The sequence below is a fragment of the Oratosquilla oratoria genome, chromosome 37, assembly GCF_046742065.1.
Source record: "Oratosquilla oratoria isolate Oo_2021 chromosome 37, ASM4674206v1, whole genome shotgun sequence".
Taxonomy (NCBI): domain Eukaryota; kingdom Metazoa; phylum Arthropoda; class Malacostraca; order Stomatopoda; family Squillidae; genus Oratosquilla; species Oratosquilla oratoria.
In genome coordinates, this window is record NC_134813.1 from 37,123,091 (window position 1) to 37,138,090 (window position 15,000).

Below are 15,000 nucleotides of genomic sequence, written 5' to 3' on the forward strand. Positions count from 1 at the left end.
CATCACCTGTGGAGTCCCGCAAGGAAGCTCCATTAGTCCAACATTATACAACATTTACATACATGATATACCGGAACCACAGCCGGGATGTCAACACATCATATACGCGGATGACATCACACAAATCATTACACAACCAGGAAAATCAACACGCATGCTTGCGAAAAAGACAGAGCGCGAGATCAAAAGCTGCTGGAAGATTCGCACGAACACACAAAAATTCACACTGATACATATACAAGGACAAGGGAAGTCACCTGTCACGACAGATGGCATCCAACACAAATACTCAACACATGGCAAAGTACTCGGCTGGAACTTCTCCTCCTATGGAGGAGCAGCCCATGTCGAGAGGGCAGCAGCCATAGCTAAACGGAGCCTTCACAGGCTTCAACGCTTCAGAGAGCTGCCAATGAAACAAAAACGGACCCTCTACTTTGCCTATGTGAGGAGTGTTTTAACATACCCTGCCATTCCACTCCACACACTCAGAAAGTCACCCCTACAGAAATTACAGAGTGTACAAAACAGAGCACTAAAATTCATAACAAACACAAAATGCACAGACAGAAAAACAGCTGAAGAACTACACACAGAAACGGACACTCCAGCAATAAACACGCAACTACACACACAAGCAACGAAAACATGGGAAAGATTATTCACTCTCGACACACCACTCTTACAAGAACTCACGTCACTACCAGAACACACGAAACAACATAGAAACTGGCCTCTCAGTTATGAAAAAACATTAGAAGATCACACTTCACAATTCACAATATAACCACATTGTAGAAAATCACAACAGCTATTTGCACACAGATGAGGAAAAGTTTATACACCACACCCACTCTCACACACCCTCCCAAAAGCTCAAACGAGAATGTAACTGTATACACCACTCCCACCCTCGAACACCCTCCATCACCCGATAAGCAAGCTACAAGTTTATACTCCACACCAGCCCTCAAACACCCTCCAGTTACTCAAAATACCAACATTCACGAACAAACTTCTCAGACTTAGTGAGCAGCCATAGTTGGCATGAGCGATCCGGGGGGAGCGAGAACCCAATCCACGCGTCTGATTGGTCAATTGTCTCCCTCCGCCGGCCGCACTGAGCCGCTACCTGTCACTAAACATACTAACATTATTCACGTATAATAACTAACACGAACGAACGCAAACTAGAAATATATACATACACAACATGGAAGTCCTCCAAGTAGACACAAAACAAAATCACTACCCAACCAATTTAATTCACTACCCACCCAATTTAATTCCATCAAATCACTCTGCGTGATGGATAGGAGTATATATGGAGGTACCTACCTACATATATACGCCTGCCCTTCATGACAGGTGTGACTCCAAAAGTCCGGTTATTAGAAGAACACACAACTCCTCCTACACGGTGTAAATCACAATACACAGTAACACCACTGAATAACACTGTAAGTTGGTATCCCAACACTCTTTTAACCTCTCACTTCCTTCCTTACTTCTAACTTTCTCCTTCTCCTCCTCCCCCCCTCCGCCCATCGGGCACCCCTCCTTCCTTACCCCCAAAAAATCACTGTCATTTAGTCTGAAGATGTAATATACGAAAGTACTTACTGTCTACAAGTTTCCTTTCTCCTGTGGTTATTTTGCACACACACACACACACACACACACACACACACACACACACACACACACACACACACACACACACACACACACACACACACACACACACACACACACACACACACACATATATATATATATATATATATATATATATATATATATACAGTATATATATATATATATATATATATTTATATTTATATATATATATACTGTATATATATATATATATATATATATACTGTATATATATATATATATATATATATATGTATATATATATATATATATATATATATATATATAGATTGAGATGTGAAGACAGAATGAATGGTAGGGTGGTGAGTTTAAACGCCAAGAATCCGTTGAAGTTTTATTTCTGACGTTTCGTCCAACTAGGACTTCTTCAGAGTTCTGGATTCTGGATTCCAAGAAAAGACCACCTCGCTTGCGCGGGATCGGGTTTTGTGGGAGGGGAAGAACGTCTGTTAGAAAATGAAAAGATAGTAGTGTATAAAAGAGGGCTATTGCCACCGGGCGAATCGCGAGCAATTAGGGGCTAGATTGTTGTCATGGCATAGGAGGACTTGACCAGGAGCTTGGAGGGAAGCGCCCGACGCCGGAGGTTAGGAGGTTGGGATTACCAACGGGGTTACCAACGGGGTTAGGATCACCAACGAAAGTTGAGAAAATGGTAGGAGGCGTAGTAGTAGAGAAAGGGGGAAAAACGGAAAAATCTTTAGTGGGAGGTAAACTGAAATGAGAAGATGTAGTATAAGAGAAAGTGAGAAAGGAAGCGAATTTTAGTCGAAGAAAAAGGAAGTGTATATGTTTGTGCGTGGGATGCGGCTATGTTCGTGAGAGGTGTGTGTGTGTAATTTACGGTTAGTGAGTAGATTTCACTTCCCGCGTTTAGAGGGCGTTCCTGATTAGCCCCAGGTAAGGCATGAGGATTCCTGTTTTACCCCAGGTCAGGTTTGAGTAACGATATTATTATTATTATTATTATCATTATTACTACCATTACCATTATTATTATTACATTATCACCAGTCAAGCTGGTGAAGGGGTGTGTTACTTGTTGGTGCGGTTATACACGTTTTATCGTGTACACCGCACGTGGGACGGGCGCAGCTGACAGATAGTCTGTACGGTGTGGTCTAGGTGTAATATGTTGTATCAGATGTTTGTGTTTGGCGTGCAGTTTTTCTAGGTGTCTTGAGTGAAGTTTGTGTTTGTGTTGGTTGAGTGGACGGATGTTGGAAATTTGGTGTAGAGACTCAGTGGTTCTGAAGTCGCTCCATCGCGAGCCCGTGATGAACTGGACAGCGGCATTCTGAACCTTCTGATGCTCGTAGTTATTGGTGGCACATGTCAGCTGGCTTAGTCCCGGGGACTGGCACAGAATCGGTCTGACGAGGGCTAGGTACAATCGACGTTTGGTTCTTAGTGTTGCAGTTTTGAAGCGTCTGAGCCTACCCAGCACAGCCCTAGCCTTCGCTCCCTGCTTGCGGAAGTGTGGGGTCCAGGTAAGGCCACTATCAAGTGTGCTACCCAGCACACGGGTATGGTCCTTCGCTGGGATGTTTGTGTTGTTTATTTTAAGAGGAGTGTTTGTGATTGTTCTGTTGGTTCGTTTGCAGCGGAAGTGTACAGCATTGCATTTCGACGCGTTGGTCTTAATGCGCCACTGTTGCTCCCACGCGTGTGCCCCGTCTAGGATGTTTTGCATTACGTGTAACGCTCCCTGCAGCGTTTTGTGTCTGCTTATGTGGTTAGTGTCGTCCGCATACGAGAGAGTTAGAGCCTGGTTGCGAGGATAAGCCGGCTCTGGCAGGTCATTCGTATATAGATTGTACAGAGTGGGGGCAAGGACTGACCCTTGCGGCACTCCAGCCTTCGGCACAAAAGGTTGGGACAGACAGCCCCGCCACTTTATTCTAATTGACCTGTCGTCCAGGTAGTTGCAGAGCAACCTTGTGAACGGCAGGGCAAAGTCGAAGTTGTGGTACAATTTGTACTTCAGGCCTTCGTGCCAGACAGTATCGAATGCCTTCTCCACATCCTTACAAACCAAAATGGCCTTACCAGGGCGACCGTCTGGCGGTCTTTGAACCCATTGAGTGATTATGGATATTACGTCTTCTGCACCGCGCCCCGGCCGAAAACCAAACTGGCAGTCCCTCAGCACATTCTCCGTCTCTAGGTACACGGTCAGGCGGCGGCTTAAGACGTGCTCGAACACCTTTCCAAAGTACTCCAGAAGGGAGATGGGCCGATATGAAAGGGGGGCGGAGGCGGGTTTCTGGGGTTTAGGAATGAGGATGGTATGGGAGGCCTTGAATAGTTGTGGGAAGTACCCAGAGGCTAGTGAGCTGTTATATAGTGTCGTCATGTGTGAGATTATGTTGTCTGGCATACGTTTGAGTATGTGTGCATCGATGCCTGAAGGGCCAGGGGATTTTAGTTTTAGTGCCGAGATAACCCCCTTTACCTCCTCCAAGACACCCCTATTTCTTATTTGTAACGCCTTTTCCTTATTTCTATATAAAAAGCCTGCTGGGTAATATAATTTTTTGAAAATATTAAAAATGCAATTAATTTCCTCCTGGAGAAATTCCTCACTACATATCCTAAATGCTCTCAGGAAAAAGCCTATAACGATTCCACTTTTTATTTAGAAATAAGGAAAAGGCGTTACAAATAAGAAATAGGGGTGTCAAAGGAAAAGAGGCTAATGATGAGAACCGTGGGTATCTGTCCGTTCCCAACTCCAAGTGCTCAAACGTCATGGAACAAAATCTCACCAAGGCAGGCCTGAAACTGGCATTCAGCACGGGGGTAAAAATTGGCGACGTTGTGAGAAATAAAATTAGAAACAAAATAGAAAACGAAGACAACAGTTTAATTTATAGAATTCCTTGTAAAACCTGCCCCGCTAGTTACTATGGCGAAACTAGCAGAGGAATTCACAAGCGGACAACTGAGCACAAAAATGACATCAAAGCCCACCGGACGTCTAACTCTTTAGTGGTACACATCGACAAATTTGGCCACTTGCCGGATTGGGAAAAAACAGAGGTGCTCCATACTGGACTCGATAGAAAGGAAAGGAGGACAATTGAGGCAGCATACATTACCTCACTCCCATGCAGCAACCATCGGGACGGTTTCGTCAAGCTGGCGAGGATAGCAAGCGGACTAATCATCCATGAGGCAAGACGAAAGAGAGATGGCAGCAGCATTGATCGAGGGGGAACGGGGTGAGCTGTGCGGGTATATAAGTTGTCATTGTTCTATTTGTGTACACTCTGAAGAAGTCCTAGTTGGACGAAACGTCAGAAATAAAACTTCAACGGATTCTTGGCGTTTAAACTCACCACCCTACCACTCATATATATATATATATATATATATATATATATATATATATATGTGTGTGTGTGTGTGTGTGTGTGTGTGTGTGTGTGTGTGTGTGTGTGTGTGTGGTTATAAGTTCTTCCATTGGCATATTTTTATATGACACTATGTGCATCAGCATGCTACACATAAAGCACGACGAAGAATTTGATTTGTATGCAAAGTTGTCATATCAACAGCAAACACAGACACTTTGGTGTCATTCTTGACAAATACTTTATGCTACAACGTGTCACTACAGCAGTGCATTGCTTGCTCTGTTGCATTGCGGGTGTCCAGTTTCAGCGAAGGAGGAAATATATAAGGTGGGTAAAATGCTAACTCAATAACTATATCTAATATGAAAATAAGCATACATAAACGATCACCAATTCACACAAATCTTGAAATTAATTTATAATTAATCACAGCGATAGTGTACTCATATGAGACTAGCAATTTAATGAAAACAAGGATGAAATATAGCTGTATTCTACGAATACAAGACTACCAATATCATGAAAATGTGATATATTCAGTCAATATCAATCATGTTTATTAAAGTATTTACTTATTCATTCATTTTTCGTTTGTGTATATACACATACATATATATCGTACATTTATCATTCTACATATTCATGTGTTTTTTAATATGGAATGTGTAGAGAGGCAAGAAAATTGAACGGAAATTATATAGTTGACCATATACGTGAGAAAATGTAGTTGGTTCGGGAAGACAATAAGAAATAAGTTTCCATTCGATTTCAACGACTATGCCCTGTATCCAGATCCCTACCTCTCAGCCTCATGTGAAAGTTTCCTTATCCAAGTGCTCAAGTATATATATATATTGCAAAAATAATCACAATAACGCGTGACGAAAAGATATTGCAGAAACCACAGGGAAATTAAAGTCGGAATACTGAACGTTTTCGTCTATTACGACATCCTCAGAGTACAAAGAAAGAAAAAATAGAACACAATATTTATACAGAAGAAAGAAAACTGGGAGAGGTCATAGCCACATAAAACCATCGGACATTATACATACAACACATTTAATTACAAATGGAAATGTTAATGTTAATAAAAATACATATACATTCATATACACATAGAAATGGTGATAGTAACAAGAAAAAATAATAATAATAAATAAGATAAAATAAAAAGAAAGAACAAAAACCATGTGGCCGAAAGGTCCATAGGACAATTGGTACAATTAGGAAACTAGATACTGCTTTACTATCCTATGATATTGTTTTGTTAAACCAAAACACAAGTAATATTATTATCAAATAGTACAAAAAAAGAAAAAGAAAGAGAAAAAAAAATATACTTAACAGAAATACGAAAACTGGAAATGTTATGCCACATAAAACTTTCGGACGTTAACGTTCAGTATTCCGACTTTAATTTCCCTGTGGTTTCTGCAATATATATATATATATATATATATTATATATATATATATATATATATATATATAGATAGATATATGTATATATATACATATATATGTATATATGTGTGTCTGTGTGTGTGTGTCTGTGTGTGTGTGTGTGTGTGTGTGTGTGTGTGTGTGTGTATGTGTAGCCAGGTAGTATATTCTCTTGTAGACATACAAATGTATATACATATATATATATATACATATATATATATATATATACATATATACACACACATATATATATACATATATATACATGTATATATATATACATATATATATATATATACATATATACACACATATATATATACATATATATATGTATATATATATATATATATTTTATATATATATACATATATAAGTGTGTGTCTTTTCACATCCTTTGAAATCTTTTCATTACAATGGAAAATTCTCAGTCAAACTCCTACCCCTTTTTTCACCTGTCCTCTTCTTTACCTCCTTTTTCCTTGCGCTTTTTTTTTTTTTTGTACCTCACACATGCTTCCCCAGTTCTTTTTGGAATCAATCATCATACGCTCGCCCCTTCCTTTCTACCACTACCGCCTTCGCCTCTTCATGCCCAATTCATGTCCCTTCCTTCTGCTCCTCCCCGTCCCCTTCGCCCCACATACCATCTCCGTACACTTTATCACCTCATCCTTAGAACATAACCATTTTTCTTCTATTTCTACATTCTACGCCCCCTCTATTAATTTTTTAGTTTGTGCCTTTCATTACATCCTATGTCTTTATCATGTTTTTTTATTTTGTTTATCCTCTCAAGTTCTCTGTTGTTTTTCCTTTTCCTTCTCTATTCTACCTTCACTCTCATTTTCTTTTCCTTCACGAAATTCCTGCTCTCTCCCATGAAAACATCATCATTCTTGTATACTATGTGTATATTGATTTATTGTTTTAGTTTTTATCTATTCATTTATGTATTTATTTACTCTTTGTTTTCATTCATTTACTCGTGTGTTTATTAATTTATTCTTAATTAATATCTATTCATTTATATATTCCTTTTGTGTGTGTGTGAATTTTGTTTATACTCATCAGTGCTTACCTCAACCAATTCTATGAATTGCATTCGACCATGAAATATTATGTATAATTTAAAAGAACTTAAGTCTCTCAATTTTTTTTCTTCTTGAACTCAGTATCTGCAGGAGAAGGAGAATTCGAGGAGGACAGGAAATGCGGACTGTAGATTGTGGAAGATGGAAGTGGATTCCTTGTCTGCTTTTGGCCCTGGCTTCTTACCCCGACGTCTTCGTCGGGGTGATGTCCGTCGACATTGTTAAGGATTTCGAGATCATTCTGAATTGGGCTCTCACGCCCAACATGACTACTATTACCTTCACAGGAAAGCCCAGCATCCGTAAGTGGCAAATGCGTCGACTTACTTAGTATGCAAGGGCGAATCCGGACCTTTCTCAATTTGACCATTTTCTATTCCACTGCTTTTCTCACTTAAGCATGACGTCATACCCTCATCTTGCACGAGTTCTTGCTTATCGTAATAATGAGTTTCGTCCACCTCCTTCATCGACTTCACGCGCATCAGTGAGCCCTGGCGAGGAAAATATAAAACCTAATAAAGATATCCAGTAATATATATATATATATATATGTACTCGTAAATAGCTGGAGTCCAGGAACCATTATTACGGGAGAAAGTATACGCTGGACTCGACGTTCGTCAATTTATTCCGACGTTTCGAACCCTGTCCGGGGTTCGTCTTCAGGGTAATACAGTGGTAGCAATGGAAATGTACATAAATAGGGGGAATTTGGTACACTGGGACAGGTCTCCACAGTAACCGTTATAATCCAACGCAGTTAAACCAAATCAAAAACACAAATGAGAAACAAATATAAATAAAACTGTAAAATAACAGGTGCAATACTTCCTTGAAAACATTCACCGAGTTTACCATAGAAAAAAAAATATATATAAAGAAAATACAGTGAAAGTTGTAAGAATTCAACCCGCTACCGATGGTCACCCCACTGTGCACCCCCGTGGAACAAATGTCCCGCGTAGCATGTATTATCACGAATAAAAGAAATTGGAACAAGAACACAAAATCCATCAATATCATAAACATGCAAAAAAGGAAGAGTACACATTGAAATGAATAAGAAATGCAGTGTGAAAAAATATGTCCCCCAAGACTGGGTATAAAGGCTGTACGACGTGGCATGCCACAACGATACGCGGAACAAAAGTCATGTAACGCATGCCACCACCATTAGTAAATTTCATAAATAAATAAAATTACATACATAAAAATGAAAATAAAATGGAATGATACAAAACACATCAAGAAACACACTACCGTCATGTCGAAACAAAAAAAAATAAAACACACAACATAAACATATTAAGAAGTAAGCTTCCTCTCCAGCCTATCCTTCGCCCCCTTATAAATTGGGTTTAAAGTGATGCATCTATTGACACTATTATTCTTGGAAGCTTGGTCAAGTGATGATAATAGTGTCAAAAGATGCATCACTTTAAACCCAATTTATAAGGGGGCGAAGGAGAGGCTGGAGAGGAAGCTTACTTCTTGGTGGTGGCATGCGTTACATGACTTTTGTTCGCGTATCGTTGTAGCATGCCACGTCGTACAGCCTTTATACCCAGTCTTGGGGGACATTTTTTTCACACTGCATTTCTTATTCATTTCAATGTGTACTCTTCCTTTTTTGCATGTTTATGATATTGATGGATTTTGTGTTCTTGTTCCAATTTCTTTTATTCGTGATAATACATGCTACGCGGGACATTTGTTCCACGGGGGTGCACAGTGGTGTGACCCATCGGTAGCGGGTTGAATTCTTACAACTCTCACTGTATTTTCTTTATATATATATATATTTTTTCTATGGTAAACTCGGTGAATGTTTTCAAGGAAGTATTGCACCTGTTATTTTACAGTTTTATTTATATTTGTTTCTCATTTGTGTTTTTGATTTGGTTTAACTGCGTTGGATTATAACGGTTACTGTGGAGACCTGTCCCAGTGTACCAAATTCCCCCTATTTATGTACATTTCCATTGCTACCACTGTATTACCCTGAAGACGAACCCCGGACAGGGTTCGAAACGTCGGAATAAATTGACGAACGTCGAGTCCAGCGTATACTTTCTCCCGTAATATATATATACGTATATATATTGAAATATGTAAGACAGATGAGTGGATGGGTGGTGAGATAAACACAGGGAACCGTTTAGGGATTTATTCTGACGTTTCGTCCTTACCAGGTATTTAGGGGGTGAATTGTTCGAATGTGCATGTACTCTGAAGAAGTCCTGGTAAGGACGAAACGTCAGAATAAATCCCTAAACGGTTCCCTGTGTTTATCTCACCACACCATCCACTCATATATATATATATATATATATATATATATATATATATATATATGTATATATATTATATATATAAATATATATATATATAAATATATATATATATATATATTATATATTATATATACTAACAAATTACCATGAGTTGCTGCGAATTCGTGAATAATCCCTACCTAACCATACCCCACCCTTAACCCTAACCAATATATATATATATATATATATATATATATATATATATATATATATATATATATAAACATATATATATATGTATATATATATATGTATATATATATGTACATGTATACATATATACATATGTATATATACATATATATATATACATATATATATTTATATATATATGTATATATATATATATATATATATATATATATATCTATTTATCTATATATATGGAAATTAAATATAGTTATCTAAATACCTGGAGTGATAGGGTATCAGAACATATATGATTATGGGCTCTATTTCCAAAACCCTAGAAGGAGTTCGTGAACAAACAAACAAACAAACAGAGAGACTGAAAAATGAAAGCTAGTTATCTAAGTACCTTGGGTTATAAGGTTTCAGATTATATATGGTTTTAGGGGTCTATCAGCAAAAACCTAGGAGTTCGTGAATAATCTCTAACCTAACCATACCCCACCTAACTTTAACCAAAATAATCTTTTTTGGAAGTAAAATATAGTTATCCAAGTACCTGGAGTGATAGAAAATCAGAATATATATGGTTATGGGGGTCTACACAACCCTAGGAGGAGCTCGCAAACAAACAAACAAACAGACAGACAAATGAAAGATAGTTATCCAAGTACTTTGAGTTATAAGGTTTTAGAATATATATGTTTATAGTGGTCTATCTGGAAACACTTAGGAGGAGATCGTGAATAATCTTTAACCTAACCAATGTTGTGGATTGTTAACACTACATGGTGAACGGTACTCGGCCGTAAGAAATAAATTGAAACAAACTTTAAATACCTTTTGGACTCGTTTATTGCATTTCCGCCCGCAATAAAATCAAATAAGAATAATCAATATTTCAACATTTGGTAAAATTATCCTTACAAAGGATATCGTAGTTTGTGGCAGTATCAATTTCACAAATATAAACAATATTTATGGACACATACAATGGTTTGTTTAATTATAGTAATTTCTATGACACAAAAATGCTATGCGCGTTAAGGGAACACTACAGTAGTGATGTATTACCACACCATACCCCACCTAACTTTAACCTTTAACCCTAACCAAAAAATAAAAATAAATAAATAAATAAATAAATAAATAAATGGTGAGGGGAAATTATATTTGGTTAATCAAGTACCTGGAGTGATAGAGTATCAGAATATATATTTGATTATGGGGGTCTATCTCTAAAAACCCTAGGAGGAGTTCGTGAACAAACAGACAGACAGACAGAGACTTCTACTTTATTATAGTATATATATATATATATATATATATATATATGTATATATATATATGTATATATTCATATATATATAGATGTGTATATATATATATATATATACATATATTATGTATATATATATGTATACATGTATATATGAATATATATTTGTGTATATGTATATATATATATATATAAATGTATACATGTATACATATAATTATATTGTATATATATATGTATGTATATATATATATATACATGTATATATATGAATATATATATATATATGTATATATATGTATATATATATGTGTGTGTGTGTGTGTGTGTGTGTTTGTGTGTGTGTGTGTGTTGTGTGTGTGTGTGTGTGTTTGTGTGTGTGTGTGTGTGTGTGTGTGTGTGTGTGTGTGTGTGTGTGTGTGTGTGTGTGTGTGTGTGTGTGTGTGTGTGTGTGTGTGTGTGTGTGTGTGTGTGTGTGTGTGTGTGTGTGTGTGAGCAATCACATCACCGTGATACGAAAATGCAAAATAACAACAGGAGAAGGGAAACTTGTAGACAGTAATTACTTTCGTATATTAAAGCTTCAGACTAAATGAAAGAAATACAGAGTTGTGTTTAAATGCATCTGGTAGCAACCGATACAATGCGGGAAGGGGGAATGACCTTACCTCAAACGACCTGACCAACACATAAGGTTCAAACATTTTGGTTACCATTTGGGTTACCAAGTTATCACATTTAAAATGTCCATAGCTCAAGTTTATATTTTCATCAAACGTGCTTGATAATATCAGGCACGTTTGATAAGAATATAAACTTAATCTATGGACATTTCAAATGTTATAACTTGGTAACCTAAATGATGACCAAAATGTTTCCGCCAGATTGAACCTTTTGTGTTGGTCAGGTCGATGGAGGTAAGGTCACCCTCCACATTGTATTGTCTCCTCCTCCCCCTTACGGTTACTACCTGATACATTTAAACACAACTCTGTATCTCTTTTATTTAGTCTGAAGATGTATTATGCAAAAGTACTTACTGTCTACAATTTCCCTTCTCCTATGGTTATTTGCATATATATGTATATATATATATATATATATATATATATATATATATACATATATATATATATACATATATATATATACATATACATACATATATATATATATATATATATACATATATATACATATATATGTACATATATATATATATACATATATATATATATATATATATATAATTATACATATATATATATATATATATATATATATATATATATATGCAAACTTAGTTAAACACCACAGCTTTGTCACAACTATTAATCTTTTTTTTTTTTTTACATGTTTTCAATTCCCCTCACTATAGTTCTGACTTTGGGAGGATAAGCATAAACGAACTTTCCAAAGTTATCAATTTTGATAACACAATTTGACGTTTCGACTTCATAGAGTCATTCTCAAAACAATAAATTGGAAATGAACGCAACACAATTGAACAGGCACAGAACAACTATATTTTCACAGATTGAACAAGGTGACGTCTTTCCATATGCATGGAAAGGCTTACAATAGTGTGTGGGCCGTCGACCTGACCCGAGCTGATCGTCTCAGAGGAGGGGGAGGGGGAGTCGGGGCAGTAGGCAATGCGAGAGGGGTGGACACAATCCCACTATTGGTAGGATTAGTTCTCACATATCCTGAGGAGCTATTGAATAAGGGAATGGCCGTTACTATATTAGATTGAATAATAATGGTAGGAGCCCATTCCCTAATATACATAGCCTCTAACTTTCTTCATTCTCTAACATCATTACATTGTGTATCTACTTCAGTATTGTTAATAATGATTGCTCTATCAAGGGTAGATTGGTGTTCGTGCTGAAAAGGATTTTTAATCGCTCCCTGATGGAGATAGAGCGTTAAGCGACGGCTGAGACTACAAGTCGTAAACCCAATGCATGCACAATTGATGAGCGTGCAGTCTCCATAATTACAGTTAAGTCTGTACACAACTTTAGTTTTTGACAGGGTCCCAGACTTGCCAGACAATTCATTTTTCAGCACTAAAGAGCAAGTGCGGGGGTTCTTATAAAGAAAATCACCATTCGTAAGACATGGCTGTCATCCACCGGTTTGTAATTTCTGAAGACGATGTCTTTAATACGGTTTTTGTCTTCCCGGTAAGAACTACTATAAATATTTTGGTAGTAAACTGTGATTTTGTTTTGCTGACACGAAGAGTACTCAGAGGCACGACGGTCTAGCATGTATTTAGTAATTTGATCAAAATCTGTGTTAGAGTAACCATTGTTAACTAACATCTGACGTAAATGCTGAAATCCGGCATGCAGCAGATGCCAAGAAGAGCAAACTTTAATTGCCCGCCTTACATATGCCTTGATTTCCCCTCTCTTGTAATCTTGTGTGTATTCACCCTCACCATTCATGCACTTACCCGCATTGGTGAGCTTACGGTAAATGGAGGTATATAAAAACATCTGAGGAACCATCTACCATTACATCGAGGAAAGGGAGTCTGTTGTTCTTATTCATTTCCACGGTAAACTTTAACTCAGAAATAACTTGAAGGTTAGATCTGAGTTCCTCGAGTAACTGTAAGTAATCTACACACACAAAAATGTCATCAACATACCTACGATACAAAAGTGGTTTGGTATGGAGTTTTTTTTTATAGCTTCTTCTTAAACATGGGCCATGAAAGCCTGGGCAAAGAGAACCCCTAAAGGTGACCCCATAGCAACCCCATCTTTTTGAACATACAAGTTACCCGATGGACATTTGAAAGGGGCCTCAGAAGTACAAGCCAGGAGCATATCTTTCAAGAAGTTTTCAGGCAGTTTGGGGGGAGGGAGCACTGAGTGGCGATAAACAAAATTAAGAATAATATCAATAGTTCTGAAGAGGGGGACATTAGAGAAGAGGCTATCCGCATCCAGCGAAGCCATAATACCAGTAGGCCTATTGATTCTTAAAATGTCAATAAATTAATCTGTGGCTTTGAGCAAGTGGTGGGGATGTAAGGGGTGAGAATTTGGTTTAAGCGTTTAGCAAGAGAGTAGGTAGGGGTGGGAATTTGAGAAATAATGGGCCTTAAAGGGTTACCTTTTTTGTAAGTTTTTACATTACCGTAGAAATAGCCTGGAGCAAAATCACCAGTAACTAGGTCAAATTTAAGGTCACCTACTACAGCGTTGGCAGCGTGAATGAGAGAATTAGCCTTAGATTTACGTTTAACCGTGGGGTTACTAGAAAGTTGCAGAAATTTCGTAGGGTCATGTAGTAAGTTATTACATTTATCTGTATATGTATCACGGTCAAGGATAACATATGAAGAGGCTTTGTTAGCTTTACGGATGATAATGTGTTCATTATCACGAAGCTGCTGTGCGGCTTCGCGAAGGCGGGGGAACAAAAGGCTGGGCGCATGTCAAAATCTAGTCTTTGTGCTTTCTACTTGAAGGTTTTAGCGCGGGTCAGTGTTAATAGAAAATTTACCTTCATGTTCAAGTTTACAAAAATTATGATATAAAAGGCGATCTGAGTATTTTTGTTAACACTATTAAATTTAGAGAAAAGATGACAATTGATACCTAAATCTAAAAAATAAATTTGCGCATCGGAAAGCACAACACTAGAAGG